The sequence below is a fragment of the Heterodontus francisci genome, chromosome 19 (assembly GCF_036365525.1).
Source record: "Heterodontus francisci isolate sHetFra1 chromosome 19, sHetFra1.hap1, whole genome shotgun sequence".
Lineage (NCBI taxonomy): Eukaryota > Metazoa > Chordata > Chondrichthyes > Heterodontiformes > Heterodontidae > Heterodontus > Heterodontus francisci.
The window spans coordinates 91,072,773-91,096,245 of NC_090389.1; the positions used below are offsets into that span (position 1 = coordinate 91,072,773).

At 48.3% G+C, this 23,473-nt stretch overlaps 1 protein-coding gene across 1 annotated transcript in view; it reads left to right on the forward strand.

Moving 5' to 3' along the window:
* Positions 1-23,473, forward strand: part of LOC137380301 (sodium- and chloride-dependent creatine transporter 1-like) — a 303,113-nt gene that overhangs the window by 20,306 nt on the left and 259,334 nt on the right. The window lies entirely within an intron of this gene.

Sequence of the window (23,473 nt, forward strand, 5' to 3'; positions counted from 1 at the left end):
AGTGTCTGATGCCTGCGAACCGACTTCCGGTTGGCGGTGGGTAGAGTGCCAAAGGTCGAGTTTGCTGTGATCACTCTCCATGGTCAAATTTCCTGACAACATTTACACCGTGATTTTAATCCTGTACAAACCCTCCCGCTCCAGGACTGACAAGAATGGGGTACGTGGTGGGGGGAGGGGCTGAATCAGGGGCTAGAATAACATTCACAGGTCACATGCAGTCAATTGGACCCTGAGATGAATTAACCCCCGACCCCACCCCCCCCCCACCCCGCTCACCCCAGGCCACAGAACACTTTCTGAGCATTGATTGGACCCTTGGCCAGAAGAGATCAGGTTTGTACACATTTTTATTGGTTTCTTTGTAATCCAGAAGCAGCTCTCCAGGGTCTATAATGCAGCTTACATTTCCCCCAGTCACGATTGGCATCCTCCCCATTCATGATCAATAGTGGATTGCTGAACAAAGAACAACCAATATCTGACTCGTTCACCTTCCCCCATCCTGGGAGTCACATGATACAAAGATAATGGAGTTACTGATTAATCACAGTGATCAATCTCTATCAATGAGTCTAGAACAGACCCAGACAGGAGGTGGGGAAAACCCCCAGTAGTGGAGAGCTTTAGGAACCATCAGCCCAAAGTCACCTGTTCCTCCCAAGCTACACTCACCACACGTCATAAAGTAATGGACTTACATTTATGTAGCACCTTTCACAAACTCAGGACATCCTAAAGTCCTTTACCAATGGAATATCTGCCCTGTCAGTATATGATGGGGACAGTGTAGAGGGAGCTTTACTCTGTATCTAACCCTGTGCTGTACCTACAACAAAAACAAGAAATGCTGGATTCACTCAGCAGGTCTGGCAGCATCTGTGGAAAGAGAAGCAGAGTTAACGTTTCGGGTCAGTGACCCTTCTTCGGAACTGACAAATATTAGAAAAGTCACAGATTATAAACAAGTGAGGTGGGGGTTGGGCAAGAGATAACAAAGGAGAAGGTGCAGATTGGACCAGGCCACATAGCTGACCAAAAGGTCATGGAGCAAAGGCAAACAATATGTTGATGGTGTGTTGAAAGACAAAGCATTAGTACAGATTAGGTGTGAATATACTGAATATTGAACAGCAGCAAGTGCAAACCTGAAGAAAAACAACCTGAAAAAAACAGTGGGTAAGCAAACTGAACAAACTAAGATGAAATGAAATAAATGCAAAAAAAGATTGTAAAAAATGTAAAAAGGAATGTAAAAAAAAAAAGGAAGAAAAAATAACTAAAAATGAAAGTAAAATGGGGGGCTGTCATGCTCTGAAATGATTGAACTCAATGTTCAGTCCGGCAGGCTGTAGTGTGCCTAATCGGTAGATGAGATGCTGTTCCTCGAGCTTGCGTTGATGTTCACTGGAACACTGCAGCAATCCCAGGACAGAGATGTGAGCATGAGAGCAGGGGGGAGTGTTGAAATGGCAAGCAACCGGAAGCTCAGGGTCCTGCTTGCGGACTGAGCGGAGATGTTCTGCAAAGCGGTCACCCAGTCTGCGCTTGGTCTCCCCAATGTAGAGGAGACCACACTGTGAGCAGCGAATACAGTATACTACATTGAAAGGATTGAAAGAAGAAGAAGAATCAAACCTGCAGACAAGGGTGGTGCTGTTGTTGTATGGCGTACCGACCTCTACCTTGCAGAAGCTCAACGCCAACTCACAGACACCTCTTCCTACCTCCCTCTGGACCATGACCCCACCACCGAACATCAAGCCACCGTCCAAAGGACTGTCACTGACCTCATCTCCTCTGGAGATCTTCCCTCTACAGCTTCCAACCTCATAGTCCCACAACCCCGGACAGCACGCTTCTACCTCCTTCCCAAAATCCACAAACGGGACTGTCCCGGCAGACCCATTGTGTCAGCCTGCTCCTGCCCAACTGAACTTATTTCTTCCTATCTAGACTCTATCTTTTCTCCGCTGGTCCAGTCTCTTCCCACCTACATCCGTGACTCTTCTGACGCCCTACGTCATTTTGACAATTTCCAGTTTCCTGGTCCCAACCGCCTCCTCTTCACTATGGACGTCCAATCGCTTTACACCTCCATCCCCCACCAGGATGGTTTGAGGACTCTCCGCTTCTTCCTGGAACAGAGGCCCAACCAGTCCCCATCCACCAACACCCTCCTCCACCTGGCTGAACTTGTTCTCACATTGAACAACTTCTCCTTCAACTCCATGCATTTCCTTCAAGTAAAAGGTGTCGCTATGGGTACCCGCATGGGTCCTAGTTATGCCTGTCTTTTTGTGGAATATGTCGAGCATTCTTTGTTCCAGTCCTACTCAGGCCCCCTCCCCCAACTCTTTTTCCAGTACATTGATGACTGTATCGGTGCCGTTTCCTGCTCCCGCCCCGAACTAGAAAACTTTATCAACTTTGCTTCCAATTTCCACTCTTCTCTCACCTTTACATGGTCCATCTCTGACACTTCCCTTCCCTTCCTCGACTTCTCTGTCTCCATCTCTGGGGATAGGTTGTCTACCAATATCCATTATAAGCCCACTGACTCCCACAGCTACCTCGACTACACTTCTTCACACCCTACCTCCTGTAAGGACTCCATTCCATTCTCCCAGTTTCTCCGTCTCCGACGCATCTGCTCTGATGATGCTACCTTCCATGACGGTGCTTCTGATATGACCTCCTTTTTCCTCAACCGAGGATTTCCCCCCACTGTGGTTGACAGGGCCCTCAACCGTGTCCGACCCATTCCCCGCACCTCTACCCTCACCCCTTCCCCTCCCTCCCAGAACCGTGACAGGGTTCCCCTTGTCCTCACTTTTCATCCCACCAGCCTCCATATCCAAAGGATCATCCTCCGCCATTTTCGCCACCTCCAGCGTGATGCCACTACCAGTCGCATCTTCCCCTCCCTTCCCCTGTCAGCATTCCGAAGGGATCGTTCCCTCCGCGACACCCTGGTCCACTCCTCCATTACTCCCACCACCTCGTCCCCGTCCCAGGGCACCTTCCCCTGCAATCGCAGGAGGTGTAATACCTGCCCATTTACCTCCTCTCTCCTCACTATCCCAGGCCCCAAACACTCCTTTCAGGTGAAGCAGCGATTTACTTGTACTTCTTTCAATGTAGTATACTGTATTCACTGCTCACAGTGTGGTCTCCTCTACATTGGGGAGACCAAGCGCAGACTGGGTGACCGCTTTGCAGAACATCTCCGCTCAGTCCGCAAGCAGGACCCTGAGCTTCCGGTTGCTTGCCATTTCAACACTCCCCCCTGCTCTCATGCTTACATCTCTGTCCTGGGATTGCTGCAGTGTTCCAGTGAACATCAACGCAAGCTCGAGGAACAGCATCTCATCTACCGATTAGGCACACTACAGCCTGCCGGACTGAACATTGAGTTCAATCATTTCAGAGCATGACAGCCCCCCATTTTACTTTCATTTTTAGTTATTTTTTCTTCCTTTTTTTTTTTACATTCCTTTTTACATTTTTTACAATCTTTTTTTGCATTTATTTCATTTCATCTTAGTTTGTTCAGTTTGCTTACCCACTGTTTTTTTCAGGTTGTTTTTCTTCAGGTTTGCACTTGCTGCTGTTCAATATTCAGTATATTCACACCTAATCTGTACTAATGCTTTGTCTTTCAACACACCATCAACATATTGTTTGCCTTTGCTCCATGACCTTTTGGTCAGCTATGTGGCCTGGTCCAATCTGCAACTTCTCCTTTGTTATCTCTTGCCCAACCCCCACCTCACTTGTTTATAATCTGTGACTTTTCTAATATTTGTCAGTTCCGAAGAAGGGTCACGCAGTATTTTGCTTTTATCCTGTGCTGTACCTGTCCTGGGAGTGTTTGATGGGGGCAGTGTCGAGGGAGCTTTACTCTGTCTAATCTGTGCTGTACCTGTCCTGGGAGTTCTAATGAGATGCGTGGAGTCCAGTTGGTTGAAGATCTCAAACAGGTTCATTTACAGCTAGACTATTATATACCGACAGAGCAAACTATTTACAGAACCTTACTCTGGGTGTTACAGTTGTAGAGTGACTCTGGCTCCAAGTCACATGACTGCGTCCTGGAACTTGGCTCACTGGTATACTAAGATCTTAAAGGGACAGCACTCTTAAAGACAATCACACAACATCCCCCTTCTTAGGAATATAGGAGCAGGAGTAGGCCATTCAGCCCATCGAGCCTGCTCCACCATTCAATACGATCATGGCTGATCATCCACTTCAATGCCTTTTTCCCCACACTATCCTCAGATCCCCTTTATTTCATTTGTATTTAGTAATCTGTCAATCTCTGCTTTAAACATACTCAATGACTGAGCTTCCACAGCCCTCTGGGGGAGAGAATTCCAAAGATTCACAACCTTCTGAGTAAAGAAATTTCTCCTCATTAGATTAGATTAGAGATGCAGCACTGAAACACGCCCTTCGGCCCACCGAGTCTGTGCCCAACATCAACCACCCATTTATACTAATCCTACACGAATCCCATATTCCGACCACATCCCCACCTGTCCCCATATTTCCCTACCACCTACCTATACTAGTGACAATTTATAATGGCCAATTTACCTATCAACCTGCAAGTCTTTTGGCTTGTGGGAGGAAACCGGAGCACCCGGAGAAAACCCACGCAGACACAGGGAGAACTTGCAAACTCCACACAGGCAGTACCCGGAATCGAACCCGGGTCCCTGGAGCTGTGAGGCTGCGGTGCTAACCACTGCGCCACTGTGCCGCCCACAGTACTGCAGGTGTGGTTTACCCAAGGTTCTATACAATTGAAGCAAGACTTCACTACTCCTGTACTCAAATCCTCTTGCGATAAAGGGTAACATACCATTAAAGGCCTGCTACCCGACCCGATCCCGACAGGACCCGACGGCATGTGTCGGGTTCGGGTCGGGTTGCACTTCCGGGTCCGGCATTTGGGCTTGGGTCAGGGCGGGTCAGACACGCTCTATCACAGGTTAGTGGCTCCAATGTTAATTTGATTTTTGGACTAGAAAGGTGGTTTTTTTACAGTTATTTTAAGCTTGTGCAGATCAGCAACAAAGTGAAAATCAGAAGGTATGTTAACTGATGGTCAGGTCGGGCGCGGGAAAAAATGGAAGGACCCGGGCTGGGTCTAGCTCAGATCGGATGTGGTTCTGTAGTGCTCGGGTCGGGTTTTTTTTTGCAGACCCGAGCAGGCCTTTACATACCATTAGACTTCTTAATTATTTGCTGCACCTGCATGTTAGCTTTCAGTGACTTATTGACAAGGACACCCAGGTCCCTTTGTACATCTACACTTTCTAATCTCTTACCATTTAAGAAATACTCTGCACATCTATTCCTCCTACCAAAGTGGATAACCTCACATTTTTCCACATTATATTCCATCTGCCACGTCCTTGCCCACTCACTAAGTCTGTCCAAATCCTCTTGAAGCGGCTTTGCATCTTCCTCACAACACACATTCCCACCTAGTTTTGTGTCATCCGTGAACTTGGAAATATTACATTTGATCCCCACATCCAGATCATTGATTATATATTGTGAACAGCTGGGGCCCAAGCACTGATCCCTGCAGTACCCCACTAGTCACAGCCTGCCAATGTGAGAATGACCCGTTTATTCCTACTCTCTGCTCTCTGCCTGTTAACCAATCTTTAATCCATGCCAGTATATTACCTCCTATCCCATGTGCTTTAATTTTGCAAACCAACCTCCTGTGGGGGACTTTATCAAAAGCCTTCTGAAAATCCAAGTATACCACGTCCACCAACTCCCCTTTATCAATTCTGTTAGTAACATCCTCAAAAAACTCCAACAGGTTTGTTAAACATGATTTCCCATTCATAAATCCATGTTGACTATGTCCAATCAGATCATTATTATCCAAGTGTCCATTTATCACATCCTTTAGAATAGATTCTCGCATTTTCCCAATGACTGATGTAAGGCTAACAGGTCTGTAATTCCCTGTTTTCTCTCTCCCTCCCTTCTTAAATAGGGGAGTGACATTTGTGACCTCCCAATTTGCGGGAACCGCTCCAAAATCTATAGAATTTTGGAAGATGATCACCAATGCATCCACTATCTCCATAGCTACAGTTTTCAACACTCTGGGATGTAGAATATCAGGTCCTGGGGACTTAACAACCTTCAGCCCCATTAATTTCTCCAATACAACCTTCTTACTCATACTAATTTCCTTCAATTCCTCATTCTCCCTAATCCCTTGGATCTCTAATTCTGGGAGATTTCTTGTATCTTCCTCAGTGAAGACAGACACAAAGTAATCATTCAGCTTCTCTGCTATTTCTCTATTCCCCATTATAAATTCTCCTGACTCTGCCTGTAATGGACCCACATTTCTCTTAGCAAACGTTTCCTTTCTACGTACCTATAGAAGCTTTTACAGTCTGTTTATATATTTTTTGCTAGCTAACATTCATATTCTATTCTCCCTTTCTTTATCAGTTTCTGTATTCTAAAATCCTCCCAATCCTCAGGTTTACTACTCTTTCTGGCAACTTTATAGGCCTTTTCTTTTAATCTTATACAATCCTTAATTTCCTTTGTTATTCACGGTTGACTGCCTTTACTTTTGGGGTTTTTGTACCTTGAAGGAATGTATAGTTTCTGTCAACTATGTAATAATTCTTTAAAGACTATCCATTGTCTATGTACTGTCATACCTTTTAATGTATTTTCCCAATCCACCTCAGCCAATTTTCCCCTCATACCTTCATAATTTCCTTTGTTTAAATGTAACTACCTCACTTTCAAACATAATGTAAAATTCTATCATATTATGGTCACTCATCCCTAAAGGTCCTTTTCCAACAAGATTATTAATTAGCCCTTTCTCATTACATAGAACTAGATCTAAAATAGCCTGTTCTCTAGTTGGTTCCTCAACATACTGCTCCAGAAAACCATCCTGAACACACTCCAGAACTTGTCCTCCACAGCATTCTTTCCAAAAATAAGTCTCATATGCTAAAAGCACAAACATATAAAATTAGATCACATCAAAATTATTTACACAGGTATAGACATTGTGACATTTACAAGTATAAAGGCTCAAAAGTCCATCTATCGTCTCGGTGGTTTGACAACTCTTGCTCGGAGAATTTGCTGTTGCTGTTTTTTCTGAAGTTTCTCCCTCTCTGCCTACAGCCTGCTAACATACTCTGCTACTTTTCTCAAGATGACCACTTTTGAGGTCTAGTCATTCTTGGAAAGTTCCATAGCTACCCAGTTCAACACTTTGGGATGAGCCAATAGACAATGCTTCAACTCATTCCTCCTCTTCCTCTTCAGGACATTGCGTGTCCTTAGCGTCTCTTCATCCTCCAAGTCTGAAGGCCTGCACCTGGTCTCATGGAGATACCTGTCCATTCTGGCTCATTGTGATGCTGGCTGTTTTCTAGAGAGCAGAGCTGAGGATGTGGCAAAGTTGTGCTGTTGCTGGGTTTCCAGATTTCACCGTTTGATGCTGGTCTGACTCTACGAGCGGGTTCCAGTCCTTGGCGGTTTCCCCTTGGCAATGCTGTCATGGATAATTATGATGTGGATGTCCTTACACGCTCGTAGTCCTGCCACTGCTGGTCTGCTTGTGTCTACTAGGTAGAATGTTTATGGTTTCCATACCAACTTGTCATAGCTGCATTCCATTGTTAGTGTGCCACTGCAAGGAATGGGTGACCCATTGTATGCAGATAATTTGGCAGTTGTTGGTTGTATCATTGATTTCCAATGACTCCAGTACGTATCTTTCAGGATTTGGACTGGTAGGATATTTGCACTAGCACCGGCGTCAATCTTGACCCTGAGACTATGTTTGCCAACTTTCTTTGGGCACGTGGTGTTAATACTGGGGAAAGCTTCCAGTTGTTTGACTTCATCAATGTGATGTGTCGGGTTCATAATGTAGAACGCTGTTTGTCTTCTGGCTGAGAATTGCATCTCTCTGAGTCTTTTCTCAGGTCTGTTTTGCCATGGACTTTGTGTATCTACTTGCATTTACACAAGTCTCTGGTGCTTTCCTTGCTGCTCTTGCCCTGTTGCTGCACCTGTCTTCTGTTTGTCTGTGTCCTGCTGCAGCTTCTGGCTGCGCCTTTGGAGCTAGAATTCCTGCATAGGCAGGCCCAGTGTCCTTTTGCACAGCACGCCTTGCACAGGTCATGAAATGCAGGGCAATTTCGCCATGAGCGGTACCAACCACACTTACCACACAGCTGGCTTACTCTTTTCAACCTGGTTATGGTGCTGATACTGTTGGCTGCACCTAGTGCTTGCAGGTGCTGTTGTCCCGCTACAATGGCTTCGTATTTCCTGCCATCTTCCAGCAGTGCATCAATGCTGTGACCTTTCTTTTTCCCCAAGAGGTCTTTCTGAAACGCTTCAATGGGTGTCGATACAATCACTAGTTCCATTATTCGGTCCAACAGCTCAGTTTCTGAGAAGCCGCATTCGTTGCCCTTACTATGGCATCTACTGATGAACTGGTCTATGGATTTCTATGACTGTTGCCTGCAGGACATCAATTCCAGGCTGTGAATTCTAAAATTCACTCGGAATGAACACTTTCCATGTTTTTGCGGGATCTTTCTGGTCCTCATCAGATGGTCCAGAGGTATTGATTCTGTGTAATCCCTCATTTCCAACTGCTATTAGTATTTTTTCAGCCTGTTTTTCTGGTTCTACAATTATTTGGTCTGTGAAGCATAACTGCATTCTTTGTTTGAACAGTTGGAACTTGGATCGGATATCCAAGGCCTTCCAGTTCCTGTTGGGAAATTTTGTACTCATATTTCTGCTGTTCTTTTGCTATAAAACTTGCTTTAAGACTTGTTCTATGACTCTGCACTTTTTCCCCTTCAAGAAAAGGTCTGTTATTTAGACTAGCTGCTTTAATTGGCAGGAGCAGGTGTTTGCTAGTGCTGTGTGTTTATCTTGCTTCCAGCACGTAAGCCTGTTTTGTTTACATACCTGTTCAATAGGCAATTCAATGGGATTTTTTTGAAATTTTTTATGTTCTTCACACTTGTGTGGTATTAATGTTTCTTTTTACTGTGGCTTTGTGAATGGAAACTCTTAGTCACACTCAAGTAGTTTAATGGTTTTTTTTAAAACTTTGGCTGCGTGGATGAAAGCTCTGCAGTGATCTTGGTTTTCCAGCGTTTTTTCCAACAGACGCCTCCTGCAATGGCGCTGACCTCAATTAGCTTGGGAAAGGAGTCGGGTCTTCCCCGCTTTTTCTCCACAGAGCTTTTGGGGAAAAAAAACGATCTTTTGAAGGACTTCTAAGCTTTTTTTTTTAAAGCATTATCCCTCGCCTGTCGGCACAGTGACTCCCCCGATTTACTTGCAGCCTGTCGTTCTGAGCTCTGTCTTCTATAGCTTGAGGTTAGTTCCATTTTCACTGTTTCAGCCAATATTTTTCTTGAACTTTCTCTCCAGTGGCTGCAGGAAAGATTCTTCTCAGAGCTGTTTTAACCGTGATCTTCAACCTCCGACTTTGTCTTCTCACTACCACTGCCACTATATAATGAGTTCTTTATGTTGTCTTTTTTTTTTATTCATTCATGGGATGTGGGCGTCACTGGCCAGGCCAGCATTTATTGCCCATACCTAATTGCCCTTGAGAAGGTGGTGGTGAGCTGCCTTATTGAACCACTGCAGTCCATGTGGGGTAGGTACACCCACAGTGCTGTTAGGAAGGGAGTTTCAGGATTTTGACCCAGCGACAGTGAAGGAACGGTGATACAGTTCCAAGTCAGGGTGGTGTGTGACTTGGAGGGGAACTTGCAGGTGGTGATGTTCCCATGTATTTGCTGCTCTTGTAGGTGGTACAGGGTGCGGGTTTGGAAGGTGCTGTCGAAGGAGCCTTGGAGAGTTGCTGCAGTGCATCTTGTAGATGGTACACACTGCTGCCACTGTGCGTTAGTGGTGAAGGGAGTGAATGTTTGTGGATGGTGTGCCAATCAAGCAGGCTGCTTTGTCCTGGATGGTGTCGAGCTTCTTGAGTGTAGTTGGAGCTGCACCCATCCAGGCAAGTGGAGAATATTCCATCACACTCCTGACTTGTGCCTTGTAGATGGTGGACAGGCTTTGGGGAGTCAGGAGGTGAGTTACTTGATGCAGGATTCCTAGCCTCTGACCTGCTCTTGTAGCCACGGTATTTATATGGCTACTCCAGTTCAGTTTCTAGTCAATGGTAGCCCCGAAGATGTTAGTTTGGGATTCAGCAATGGTAATGCCATTGAATGTCAAGGGGAGATGGTTAGATTCTCTCTTGTTGGAGATGGTCATTGCCTGGCACTTGTGTGGTGCAAATGTTACTTGCCACTTATCAGCCCAAGCCTGGATTGTCCAGGTCTTGCTGCATTTCTGCATGGACTGCTTCAGTATTTGAGGAGTCACGAATGGTGCTGACCTTATGATTGAAGGAAGGTCATTGACGAAGCAGCTGAAGATGGTTGGGCCTAGGACGCTACCCTGAGGAACTCCTGCAGTGATGTCCTGGAGCTCAGATGATTGACCTCCAACAACCACAGCCATCTTCCATTGCGTTAGGTATGACTCCAACCAGCAGAGAGTTTTCCCCTGATTCCTATTGACTCCAGTTTTGCTAGGGCTCCTTGATGCCATACTCAGTCAAATGCTGCCTTGATGTCAAGGGCAGTCACTCTCACCTCACCACTTGAGTTCAGCTCTTTTGTCCATGTTTGAACCAAGGCTGTAATGAGGTCAGGTGCTGAGTGGCCCTGGCGGAACCCAAACTGGGTATCACTGAGCAGGTTATTGCAAAGCAAATGCTGCTTGATGGCACTGTTGATGACACCTTCCATCACTTTGCTGATGATTGAGAGTAGACTGATGGGCAGTAATTGGCCGGGTTGGACTTGTCCTGCTTTTTGTGTGCAGGACAGACCTGGGCAATTTTCCACATTGCCGGGTAGATACCAGTGTTGTAGCTGTACTGGAACAGCTTGGCTAGGGGTGCGGCAAGTTCTGGAGCACAGGTCTTCAGTACTATTGCCGGAATATTGTCAGGGCCCACAGCCTTTGCAGTATCCCGTTCCTTCAGTCAAAGAACAAAGAACAAAGAACAGTACAGCACAGGGACAGGCCATTCGGCCCTCCAAGCCTGCGCAGATCTTGATGCCTGCCTAAACTAAAACCTTCTGCACTTCCGGGGTCCATACCCCTCTATTCCCATCCTATTCATGTATTTGTCAAGATGCCTCTTAAACGTCTCTATGGTACCTGCTTCCACCACCTCCCCCGGCAACAAGTTCCATGCACTCACCACCCTCTGTGTAAAGAACTTGCCTTGCACATCCCCTCTAAACTTTGCCCCTCTCACCTTAAACCTATGTCCCCTAGTAACTGACTCTTCCACCCTGGGAAAAAGCTTCTGACTATCCACTCTGTCCATGCCACTCATCACTTTGTAAACCTCTATCAGGTCGCCCCTCCACCTCTGTCGTTCCAGTGAAAACAATCCGAGTTTACCCAACCTCTCCTCATAGCTAATGCCCTCCAGACCATGCAACACCCTGGTAAACCTCTTCTGTCCCCTCTCCAAAGCCTCCACGTCCTTCTGGTAGTGTGGCGACCAGAATTGCACGCAATATTCTAAGTGTGGCCTAACTAAAGTTCTGTACAGCTGCAGCATGACTTGCCTATTTTTATACTCTATGCCCCGACCGATGAAGGCAAGCATGCCGTATGCCTTCTTGACTACCTTATCCACCTGCGTTGCCACTTTCAGTGACCTGTGGACCTGTACGCCCAGATCTCTCTGCCTGTCAATACTCCTAAGGGTTCTGCCATTTACTGTATACCTCCCACCTGCATTAAACCTTCCAAAATGCATTACCTCACATTTGTCCAGATTAAACTCCATCTGCCATTTCTCCGCCCAAGTCTCCAACCGATCTATATCCTGCTGTATCCTCTGACAATCCTCATCATTATCCGCAACTCCACCAACCTTTGTGTCGTCCGCAAACTTACTAATCAGACCAGCTACATTTTCCTCCAAATCATTTATATATACTACAAACAGCAAAGGTCCCAGCACTGATCCCTGCGGAACACCACTAGTCACATCCCTCCATTCAGAAAAGCACCCTTCCACTGCTGCCCTCTGTCTTCTGTGACTGAGCCAGTTCTGTATCCATCTTGCCAGCTCACCTCTGATCCCGTGTGACTTCACCTTTTGTACCAGTCTGCCATGCGGGACCTTGTCAAAGGCTTTACTAAAGTCCATATCGATAACATCCACTGCCCTTCCTTCATCAATCATCTTCGTCACTTCCTCAAAAAACTCAATCAAATTAGTAAGACACGACCTCCCCTTCACAAAACCATGCTGTCTCTCGCTAATAAGTTTGTTTGTTTCCAAATGGGAGTAAATCCTGTCCCGAAGAATCCTCTCTAATAATTTCCCTACCACTGACGTAAGGCTCACCGGCCTATAATTTCCTGGATTATCCTTGCTACCCTTCTTAAACAAAGGTACAACATTGGCTATTCTCCAGTCCTCTGGGACCTTACCTGTAGCCAATGAGGATGCAAAGATTTCTGTCAAGGCCCCAGCAATTTCTTCCCTTGCCTCCCTCAGTATTCTAAGGTCGATCCCATCAGGCCCTGGGGACTTATCTTCCTTAATGCTTTGCAAGACACCCAACACCTCCTCCTTTTTGATAATGAGATGACTGAGACTTTCTACACTCCCTTCCCTAGGCTCATCATCCACCAAGTCCTTCTCTTTGGTGAATACTGATGCAAAGTACTCATTTAGCACCTCGCCCATTTCTTCTGGCTCCACACATAGATCCCCTTCTGTGTCCTTGAGTGGGCCAACCCTTTCCCTGGTTACCCTCTTGCTCTTTATATACGTATAAAAAGCCTTGGGATTTTCCTTAATCCTGTTTGTCAATGACTTTTCATAACCCCTTTTAGCCCTCCTGACTCCTTGCTTAAGTTCCTTCCTACTGTCTTTATATTCCTCAAGGGATTCATCTGTTCCTAGCCTTCCAGCCCTTATGAATGCTTCCTTTTTCTTTTTGACAAGGCTCACAATATCCCGTGTTATCCAAGGTTCCCAAAATTTTCCAAACTTATCCTTCTTCCTCACAGGAACATGCCGGTCCTGGATTCTAATCAACTGACGTTTGAAAGACTCCCACATGTCAGATGTTGATTTTCCCTCAAACAGCCGCCCCCAATCTAAATTCTTCAGTTCCTGCCTAATATTGTTATAATTAGCCTTCCCCCAATTTAGCACCCTCACCCGAGGACTACTCTTATCCTTATCCACAAGTACCTTAAAACTTATGGAATTATGGTCACTGCTCCCGAAATGCTCCCCGACTGAAACTTCGACCACCTGGCCGGGCTCATTCCCCAATACCAGGTCCAGAATGGCCACATCCCTAGTTGGACTATCTACATACTGTTTCAAGAAGCCCTCCTGGATGCTCCTTACAAATTCTGCCCCATCCAAGCCCCTGGCACTAAGTTAGTCCCAGTCAATATAGGGGAAGATAATATCACCCAACACCACAACCCTGTTAACTTTACATCTTTCCAAAATCTGTCTACATATCTGCTCCTCTACCTCCCGCTGGCTGTTGGGAGGCCTGTAGTAAACCTCCAACATCGTGACTGCACCCTTCCTATTCCTGAGCTCCACCCATATTGCCTCGCTGCATGACCCCTCCGAGGTGTCCTCCCGCAGTACAGCTGTGATATTCTCCTTAACCAGTAATGCAACTCCCCCACCCCTTTTACATCCCCCTCTATCCCGCCTGAAGCTTCTAAATCCTGGAACATTTTGCTGCCAATCCTGTCCTTCCCTCAACCAAGTCTCTGTAATAGCAACAACATCATAGCTCCAAGTACTAATCCAAGCTCTAAGTTCATCTGCCTTACCTGTTATACTTCTTGCATTGAAACAAATGCACTTCAGACCACCAGTCCCGCTGTTCTCCGCAACATCTCCCTGCCTGCTCTTCCTTTTAGTCTTACTGGCATTATTTACCAGTTCCCCTTCATTTATTTCACTTGCTGTCCTACTGCTCTGATTCCCACCCCCCTGCCACACTAGCTTAAACCCTCCCGAGTGACGCTAGTAAACCTCGCAGCCAGGATATTTGTGCCCCTCCAGTTTAGATGCAACCCGTCCTTCTTGTACAGGTCCCATCTGTCCCTGAAGAGATCCCAATGGTCCAGATATCTGAAACCCTCCCTTCTACACCAGCTGTTCAGCCACGTGTTTAGCTGCACTATCTTCCTTTTTCTACCCTCACTGGCACGTGGCAAGTCGTTTCTTGATATCACGCGGAGTGAATCGAATTGGCTGAACACTGGCATTTGTGATGCTGGGGACTTCAGGAGGAGGCCGAGATGGTTTATCAACTTGGCACTTCTGGCTGAAGATTGTTGCAAATGCTTCAGCCTTATCTTTCACACTGATGTGCTGGGCTCCCCCATCATTGAGGATGGGGATATTTGTGGAGCCACCTCCTCCAGTTAGTTGTTTAATTGTCCACCACCATTCACGGCTGGATGTGGCAGGACTGCAGAGCTTAGATCTGATCTGTTAGTTATGGGATCGCTTTGCTCTGTCTATTTCTTGCTGCTTATGCAGTTTGGCATGCAAGTAATCCTGGGTTGTAGCTTCACCAGGTTGACATCTCATCTTGAGGTATGCCTGGTGCTGCTCCTGGCATGCCCTCCTGCACTCTTCATTGAACCAGGGTTGATCTCCCGGCTTAATGGTAATGGTAGAGTTGGGGATATGCCGGGCCATGAGGTTACAGATTGTGGTTGAGTACAATTCTGCTGCTGTTGATGGCCCACAGTGCCTCATGGATGCCCAGTTTTGCATTGCTAGATCTGTTCAAAATCTATCCCATTTAGCACGGTGATAGTGCCACACAACACGATGGACGGTATCCTCAATGTGAAGGCGGGACTTCGTCTCCACAAGGACTGTGCCGTGGTCACTCCTACAAATACTGTCATGGACAGATGTATCTGCGGCAGGCAGATTGGTGAGGACAAGGTCAAGTATGTTTTTCCCTTGTGTTGGTTCCCCCACCACCTGCCACAGACCCAGTCTAGCAGCTGTGTCCTTTAGTATTCGGCCAGCTCGGTCAGTAGTGGGGCTACCGAGCCACTCCTGGTGATGGACATTGAAGACCCCACTCAGAGTACGTTTTGTGCCCTTGCCACCCTCAGTGCTTCCTCCAAGTGGTGTTCAACATGGAAGAGTACTGACTCATCAGCTGAGGGAGGGCGGTAGGTGGTAATCAGTAGGAGGTTACCTTGCCCATGTTTGACCTGATGCCATGAGACTTCATGGGGTCTGGAGTCGATGTTGAGCACTCCCAGGGCAACTCCCTCCCTACTGTAGGCCACTGTCCCACCACCTTTGCTGGGTCTGTCCTGCCGGTGGGACAGGACATACCCGGGGATGGTGATGGCAGTGTCTGGGACATTGTCTGTTAGGTATGATTCCGTGAGTATGACTATGTCAGGCTGTTGCTTGACTAGTCTGTGGGACAGCTCTCCTAACTTTGGCACAAGCCCCCAGATGTTAGTAAAGAGGACTTTGCAGGGTCGACAGGGCTGGGTTTGCTGTTGTCGTTTCCGGTGCCGAGGTCAATGCCAGGTGGTCCGTCCGGTTTCATTCCTTTTTATTGACTTCGTAGTGGTTAGATACAACTGAGTGGCTTGCTAGGCCATTTCAGAGGGCAGTTAAGAGTTAACCCCATTGCTGTCGGTTTGGAGTCACATGTAGGCCAGACCAGGGAAGGACAGCAGATTTCCTTCCAGAATCAGTGAACCAGATGGGTTTTTACAACAATCGACAATGGTTTCATGGCCATCATTAGACTAGCTTTTAATTCCAGATTGATTAATTAAATTCAAATTCCACCTTCTGCTGTGGTGGGATTCGAACCCATTTCCCCAGAGGACCCTGGGTCTCTGCGTTACTAGTCCAGTGATAATACCACGAGGCCACCGCATCCCCTAATTATGTTTGATGCATCATAAAAGAGATGTGTGAAGTCCAGTTATGCTGAAGATCTCAAACAGGTTTATTAACACCTAACAATTATATACAGTCGAGCTAAATGTTTACAGAACCTTACTCTGGGTGTTGCAATTGCAGAGTGACTCTGGTTCCGAGTCACATGACTGCATCCTGGTACTTGGCTCATTAGCATACTAAGATCTTAAAGGGACATCACTCTTAAAGGCAATCAGGAGTGTTTGATGGGGACAGTGTAGAGGAAACCTTACTCTGTATCTAACCTGTGCTGTACCTGCCTGGGTCTTTCGATATCGATGTTGCGATACAGTTGTGCAGAGAAGGACTGATCCAAACCCAACTGGTTTCAGCTTCTGCTCTGTGACTCATTCCCTCTGTCCAATTGTACTGGATGACTTTACTTTGTTTGCGGGTATGTTTTCATCAGACACTCATATGCCAGTGGGGGGGAGATGGTGGCTTAGTGGTAATGTTACTGAGCTCGTAATCCAGAGGCTCAGGCCAGTGCCCTGAAGACATGGGTTCAAATCCCACCATGGCAGCTTGTGGAATTTAAATTCAATGAATAAGTTTAGTTAATTAATAAAAAGAATCTGGAATTGAAAGCTACTCTCAGTAATGGTGCCATGAAATGATCATCGATTGTCGTAATAACCCACCTGGTTCACTCATGTCCTTTAAGGGAAGGAAATCTGACGTCCTTACCTGGTCTGGCCAACATGTGACTCCAGACCCACAGCAATGTGTTTGACTTTGAAATGCCCAAGCAAGCCTTTCAGTTCAAGGGCAATTAGGGATGGGCAACAAATGCTGGCCTTGCCAGTGACACCCACGCCCCATTAAAGAATTAAAAAGGGGTTCCTATCTTGAAACCAGAGAGGGAGAGACTGAAACAAAGCATTCACCAGAATCGTCCTCACCAGGAAGGCCTGTGAGCTGTGCTGATGACCTCATCACCTTCAGCCTGCGTTTGATTGGCAAAAAATGCCGAACATTTCATATTTAATTCTTTTTGCCCACATCAAGGCTATTGTTGGCGATGTTATCACTGGGTCAAGAGGTCAGAGAATCTATTCATGGGCTTTCTTCCTGCTCTCTTATATTTGTTAATTATTGAAAGGATTTTATCCTTTTCGTTTTTGAACAACAACTGCAATATTACAATCATTCTTGGGTTTTACAAACTTATTTTCTTGTGTTCATCATTCCTTTGATGCATCAAATACCCTGAACTCCGATCCTACCCACCCAGTTAATCCCCTCCCACAGCCCATGTACACTCTCCCCGATCATGGATTCTCTCAGGTGGTGTGGAGTGTGTATGCATTCACATATCAATCTCTGCCCCTTGCTGATGCAGGAAATGAATAATTCAAACATTCACTTATCTGACCTAACCTTGTCTTACTTCATGACGAATGCAGTCAGCTGATGGAAATGTTAATGCGACTGGAGCTTGAGCAGAAATCTGGCTTCAATGACCATCCAAAAACCTTCACCTGAATAGTCCATTTTATACAAGATGCAGGATCTGCTCAATATTTATATGAAAACTGATATTTTGTTTTCAACTCAATTCTCTGATTGATGTAATTTAAATACGTAATGGAATAGTTTATCAGCATTGGAGAAGACAATACTGACTTGCATTTATATAGCAACTTTCACAACTGCAGGATGTGTCAAAGTGCTTGACAGTCAATGAAGTACTTTTAAAAGGGTAGTCACTGTTCCAATGGAGGAGATATGGCACCAATTTGCACACAGCACAATCCCACAAACATCAATGTCAGAATGACCGGATAATCTGTTTTAGTGATGTTGATTGAGAAATCGCAGAATTACAAAATAATACAGTGCAAAAGAGGCCCTTCGGCCCATCGAGTCCAAATAAAATAGAAATAAATGCTGGCCGGAATACTGGGGGGAACTCCCCTGCTCTTCTTCAAAATAGGGCTGCGGGTTTAGAGATACAGCACTGAAACAGGCCCTTGGGCCCACCGAGTCTGTGCCGAACATCAACCACCCATTTATACTAATCCTACACTAATCCCATATTCCTACCAAACATCCCCACCTGTCCCTATATTTCCCTACCACCTACCTATACCAGTGACAATTTATAATGGCCAATTTACCAATCAACCTGCAAGTCTTTTGGCTTGTGGGAGGAAACCGGAGCACCCGGAGAAAACCCACGCAGACACAGGGAGAACTTGCAAACTCCACACAGGCAGTACCCGGAATCGAACCCGGGTCCCTGGAGCTGTGAGGCTGCAGTGCTAAACACTGCGCCACTGTGGATCTTTCACATCCACTCGAAAAGGCAGACGGAGCCACAGTTTATCTACTCCTCCAATAGTGCAGCACTCCCTCAGTACTGCCCCTGCAACAGTGCAGCACTCCCTCAGTACTGCCCCTGCAACAGTGCAGCACTCCCTCAGTACTGCCCCTCCGACAGTGCAGCACTCCCTCAGTACTGACCCTCCGTCAGTGCAGCACTCCCTCAGTACTGACCCTCCGACAGTGCAGCACTCCCTCAGTACTGACCCTCCGACAGTACAGCGCTCCCTCAGTACTGACCCTCTGACAGTGCAGCATTCCCTCAGTACTGACCCTCTGACAGTGCAGCACTCCCTCAGTACTGACCCTCCGACAGTGCAGCACTCCCTCAGTACTGACCCTCCGACAGTGCAGCACTCCCTCAGTACTGACCCTCCGACAGTGCAGCACTCCCTCAGTACTGACCCTCCGACAGTGCAGCACTCCTTCAGTACTGACCTTCCGACAGTGCAGCACTCCCTCAGTACTGACCCTCTGACATTGCAGCGCTCCCTCAATACTGACCCTCTGACATTGCAGCACTCCCTCAGTACTGACCCTCCGACAGTACAGCGCTCCCTCAGTACTGACCCTCTGACAGTGCAGCATTCCCTCAGTACTGACCCTCTGACAGTGCAGCGCTCCCTCAGTACTGACCCTCCGACAGTGCAGCACTCCCTCAGTACTGACCCTCCGACAGTGCAGCACTCCCTCAGTACTGACCCTCCGACAGTGCAGCACTCCCTCAGTACTGACCCTCCGACAGTGCAGCACACCCTCAGTACTGACCCTCCAATAGTGCAGCACTCCCTCAGTACTGACCCTCCGACAGTGCGGCGCTCCCTCAGTACTGACCCTCTGACAGTGCGGCGCTCCCTCAGTACTGACCGACAGTGCGGCGCTCCCTCAGTACTGACCCTCCGACAGTGCAGCGCTCCCTCAGTACTGACCCTCTGACAGTGCAGCGCTCCCTCAGTACTGACCCACCGACAGTGCAGCACTCCCTCAGTACTGCCCCTCCAATAGTGCAGCACTCCCTCAGTACTGACCCTCTGACAGTGCAGCGCTCCCTCAGTACTGACCCTCCGACAGTGCAGCACTCCCTCAGTACTGACCCTCTGACAGTGCAGCGCTCCCTCAGTACTGCCCCTGCAACAGTGCAGCACACCCTCAGTACTGACCCTCCGACAGTGCAGCACTCCCTCAGTACTGCCCCTCCAATAGTGCAGCACTCCCTCAGTACTGACCCTCTGACAGTGCAGCGCTCCCTCAGTACTGACCCTCCGACAGTGCAGCACTCCCTCAGTACTGACCCTCTGACAGTGCAGCGCTCCCTCAGTACTGCCCCTGCAACAGTGCAGCACACCCTCAGTACTGACCCTCCAATAGTGCAGCACTCCCTCAGTACTGACCCTCCGACAGTGTGGCACTCCCTCAGTACTGACCCTCCGACAGTGCGGCGCTCCCTCAGTACTGACCCTCTGACATTGCAGCACTCCCTCAGTACTGACCCTCTGACATTGCAGCACTCCCTCAGTACTGACCCTCTGACAGTGCAGCGCTCCCTCAGTACTGACCTTCCGACAGTGCAGCGCTCCCTCAGTACTGCCCCCCCGACAGTGCAGCACTCCCTCAGTACTGCCCCTGCAACAGTGCAGCACTCCCTCAGTACTGCCCCTGCAACAGTGCAGCACACCCTCAGTACTGACCCTCCGACAGTGCAGCACTCCCTCAGTACTGCTTCTCCGACAGTGTCAGCACTCCCTCAGTACTGACCCTCTGACAGTGCAGCACTCCCTCAGTACTGACCCTCCGACAGTGCAGCACTCCTTCAGTACTGACCTTCCGACAGTGCAGCACTCCCTCAGTACTGACCCTCTGACATTGCAGCGCTCCCTCAATACTGACCCTCTGACATTGCAGCACTCCCTCAGTACTGACCCTCCGACAGTACAGCGCTCCCTCAGTACTGACCCTCTGACAGTGCAGCATTCCCTCAGTACTGACCCTCTGACAGTGCAGCGCTCCCTCAGTACTGACCCTCCGACAGTGCAGCACTCCCTCAGTACTGACCCTCCGACAGTGCAGCACTCCCTCAGTACTGACCCTCCGACAGTGCAGCACTCGCTCAGTACTGACCCTCCGACAGTGCAGCACACCCTCAGTACTGACCCTCCAATAGTGCAGCACTCCCTCAGTACTGACCCTCCGACAGTGCGGCGCTCCCTCAGTACTGACCCTCTGACAGTGCGGCGCTCCCTCAGTACTGACCGACAGTGCGGCGCTCCCTCAGTACTGACCCTCCGACAGTGCAGCGCTCCCTCAGTACTGACCCTCTGACAGTGCAGCGCTCCCTCAGTACTGACCCACCGACAGTGCAGCACTCCCTCAGTACTGCCCCTCCAATAGTGCAGCACTCCCTCAGTACTGACCCTCTGACAGTGCAGCGCTCCCTCAGTACTGACCCTCCGACAGTGCAGCACTCCCTCAGTACTGACCCTCTGACAGTGCAGCGCTCCCTCAGTACTGCCCCTGCAACAGTGCAGCACACCCTCAGTACTGACCCTCCGACAGTGCAGCACTCCCTCAGTACTGCCCCTCCAATAGTGCAGCACTCCCTCAGTACTGACCCTCTGACAGTGCAGCGCTCCCTCAGTACTGACCCTCCGACAGTGCAGCACTCCCTCAGTACTGACCCTCTGACAGTGCAGCGCTCCCTCAGTACTGCCCCTGCAACAGTGCAGCACACCCTCAGTACTGACCCTCCAATAGTGCAGCACTCCCTCAGTACTGACCCTCCGACAGTGTGGCACTCCCTCAGTACTGACCCTCCGACAGTGCGGCGCTCCCTCAGTACTGACCCTCTGACATTGCAGCACTCCCTCAGTACTGACCCTCTGACATTGCAGCACTCCCTCAGTACTGACCCTCTGACAGTGCAGCGCTCCCTCAGTACTGACCTTCCGACAGTGCAGCGCTCCCTCAGTACTGCCCCTCCGACAGTGCAGCACTCCCTCAGTACTGCCCCTGCAACAGTGCAGCACACCCTCAGTACTGACCCTCCGACAGTGCAGCACTCCCTCAGTACTGCTTCTCCGACAGTGTCAGCACTCCCTCAGTACTGACCCTCTGACAGTGCAGCACTCCCTCAGTACTGACCCTCTGACATTGCAGCGCTCCCTCAGTACTGACCCTCCGACAGTACAGCGCTCCCTCAGTACTGACCCTCTGACAGTGCAGCATTCCCTCAGTACTGACCCTCTGACAGTGCAGCGCTCCCTCAGTACTGACCCTCCGACAGTGCAGCACTCTTTCAGTACTGACCCTCCGACAGTGCAGCACTCCCTCAGTACTGACCCTCCGACAGTGCAGCACTCCCTCAGTACTGACCCTCCGACAGTGCAGCACTCCCTCAGTACTGACCCTCCGACAGTGCAGCACTCCCTCAGTACTGACCCTCCGACAGTGCAGCACTCCCTCAGTACTGACCCTCCGACAGTGCAGCACTCCCTCAGTACTGACCCTCCGACAGTGCAGCACTCCCTCAGTACTGACCCTCCGACAGTGCAGCACTCCCTCAGTACTGACCCTCCGACAGTGCAGCACTCTTTCAGTACTGACCCTCCGATAGTGCAGCACTCCCTCAATACTGACCCTCTGACATTGCAGCACTCCCTCAGTACTGACCCTCCGACAGTACAGCGCTCCCTCAGTACTGACCCTCTGACAGTGCAGCATTCCCTCAATACTGACCCTCCGACAGTGCAGCACTCCCTCAGTACTGACCCTCTGACAGTGCAGCGCTCCCTCAGTACTGACCCTCCGACAGTGCAGCACTCCCTCAGTACTGACCCTCTGACAGTGCAGCACTCCCTCAGTACTGACCCTCCGACAGTGCAGCACTCCCTCAGTACTGACCCTCTGACAGTGCAGCACTCCCTCTGTACTGACCTATAGCGATAGGGGATTCTATCGTAAGGGGTGCAGATAGGCATTTCTGTGGCTGCAAACGAAACTCCAGGATGGAGTTTACTTTAACGCAAGGAGTCTTCCTAATAAGGCAGATGAATTGAGGGCATTGATTAGCACATGGGATTGTGATATTACTGCTATCACAGAGACATGGCTGAGGGAGGGGCAGGACTGGCAGCTCAATATTCCAGGGTATAGAATCTTCAGGCGTGATAGGGGAGGGGTTAAAAGAGGAGGTGGCATTTCACTGTTGATCAAGGAGTCAATTACTGCAGTACAGAGGGATGATACCTTAGAAGGTTCCTCAAATGAGGCTATATGGGTAGAACTTAAGAACAAAAGGGGGGCAATCACTTGGCTGGGAGTGTACTACAGGCCTCCAAACAGTCAGGGAGAGATAGAGGAGCAGATATTTCGGCAAATCTCCGAGAGGTGTAAAAATAATAGGGTAATAATAGTAGGGGATTTCAACTTACCTGATATCAACTGGGATAGTCTGAGTGCAAAAGGCTTAAAGGGTGAGGAATTCTTAAAATGCATACAGGAGAGCTTTTTGAGCCAGTACATAGAAAGTCCAACAAGAGAAGGGGCAGTACTGGACCTAATCCTAGGGAATGAAGCTGGACAAGTGGTAGAAGTGTCAGTGGGGGAGTGTTTCGGGGACAGTGACCATAACTCTGTAAGATTTAAGGTAGTTATGGAAAATGACAAAGACGGGCCAGAAATAAAGGTACTGAATTTGGGGGAAAGCCGATTTCAATATGATAAAACAGGATCTGGCCAAAGTGGACTGGGAGCAGCTACTTGTAGGAAAGTCTACATCAGATCAGTGGGAGTCATTCAAAGAGGAAATAGTGAGAGTTCAGAGTCAACATGTACCTGTTAAGGTGAAGGGTAGGAACAACAAGTCCAGAGAACCCTGGACGTCAAGGGATATAGAGGATTGGATCAGGGAAAAAAATGGAGGCTTATAGCAGATTCGGAGCGCTGAAAACAGTGGAGACCCTGGAGGAGTATAGAAAGTGTAGGGAGGTACTTAAAAAAGTAATTAGGAGAGCGAAGAGGGGACATGAAAAAACA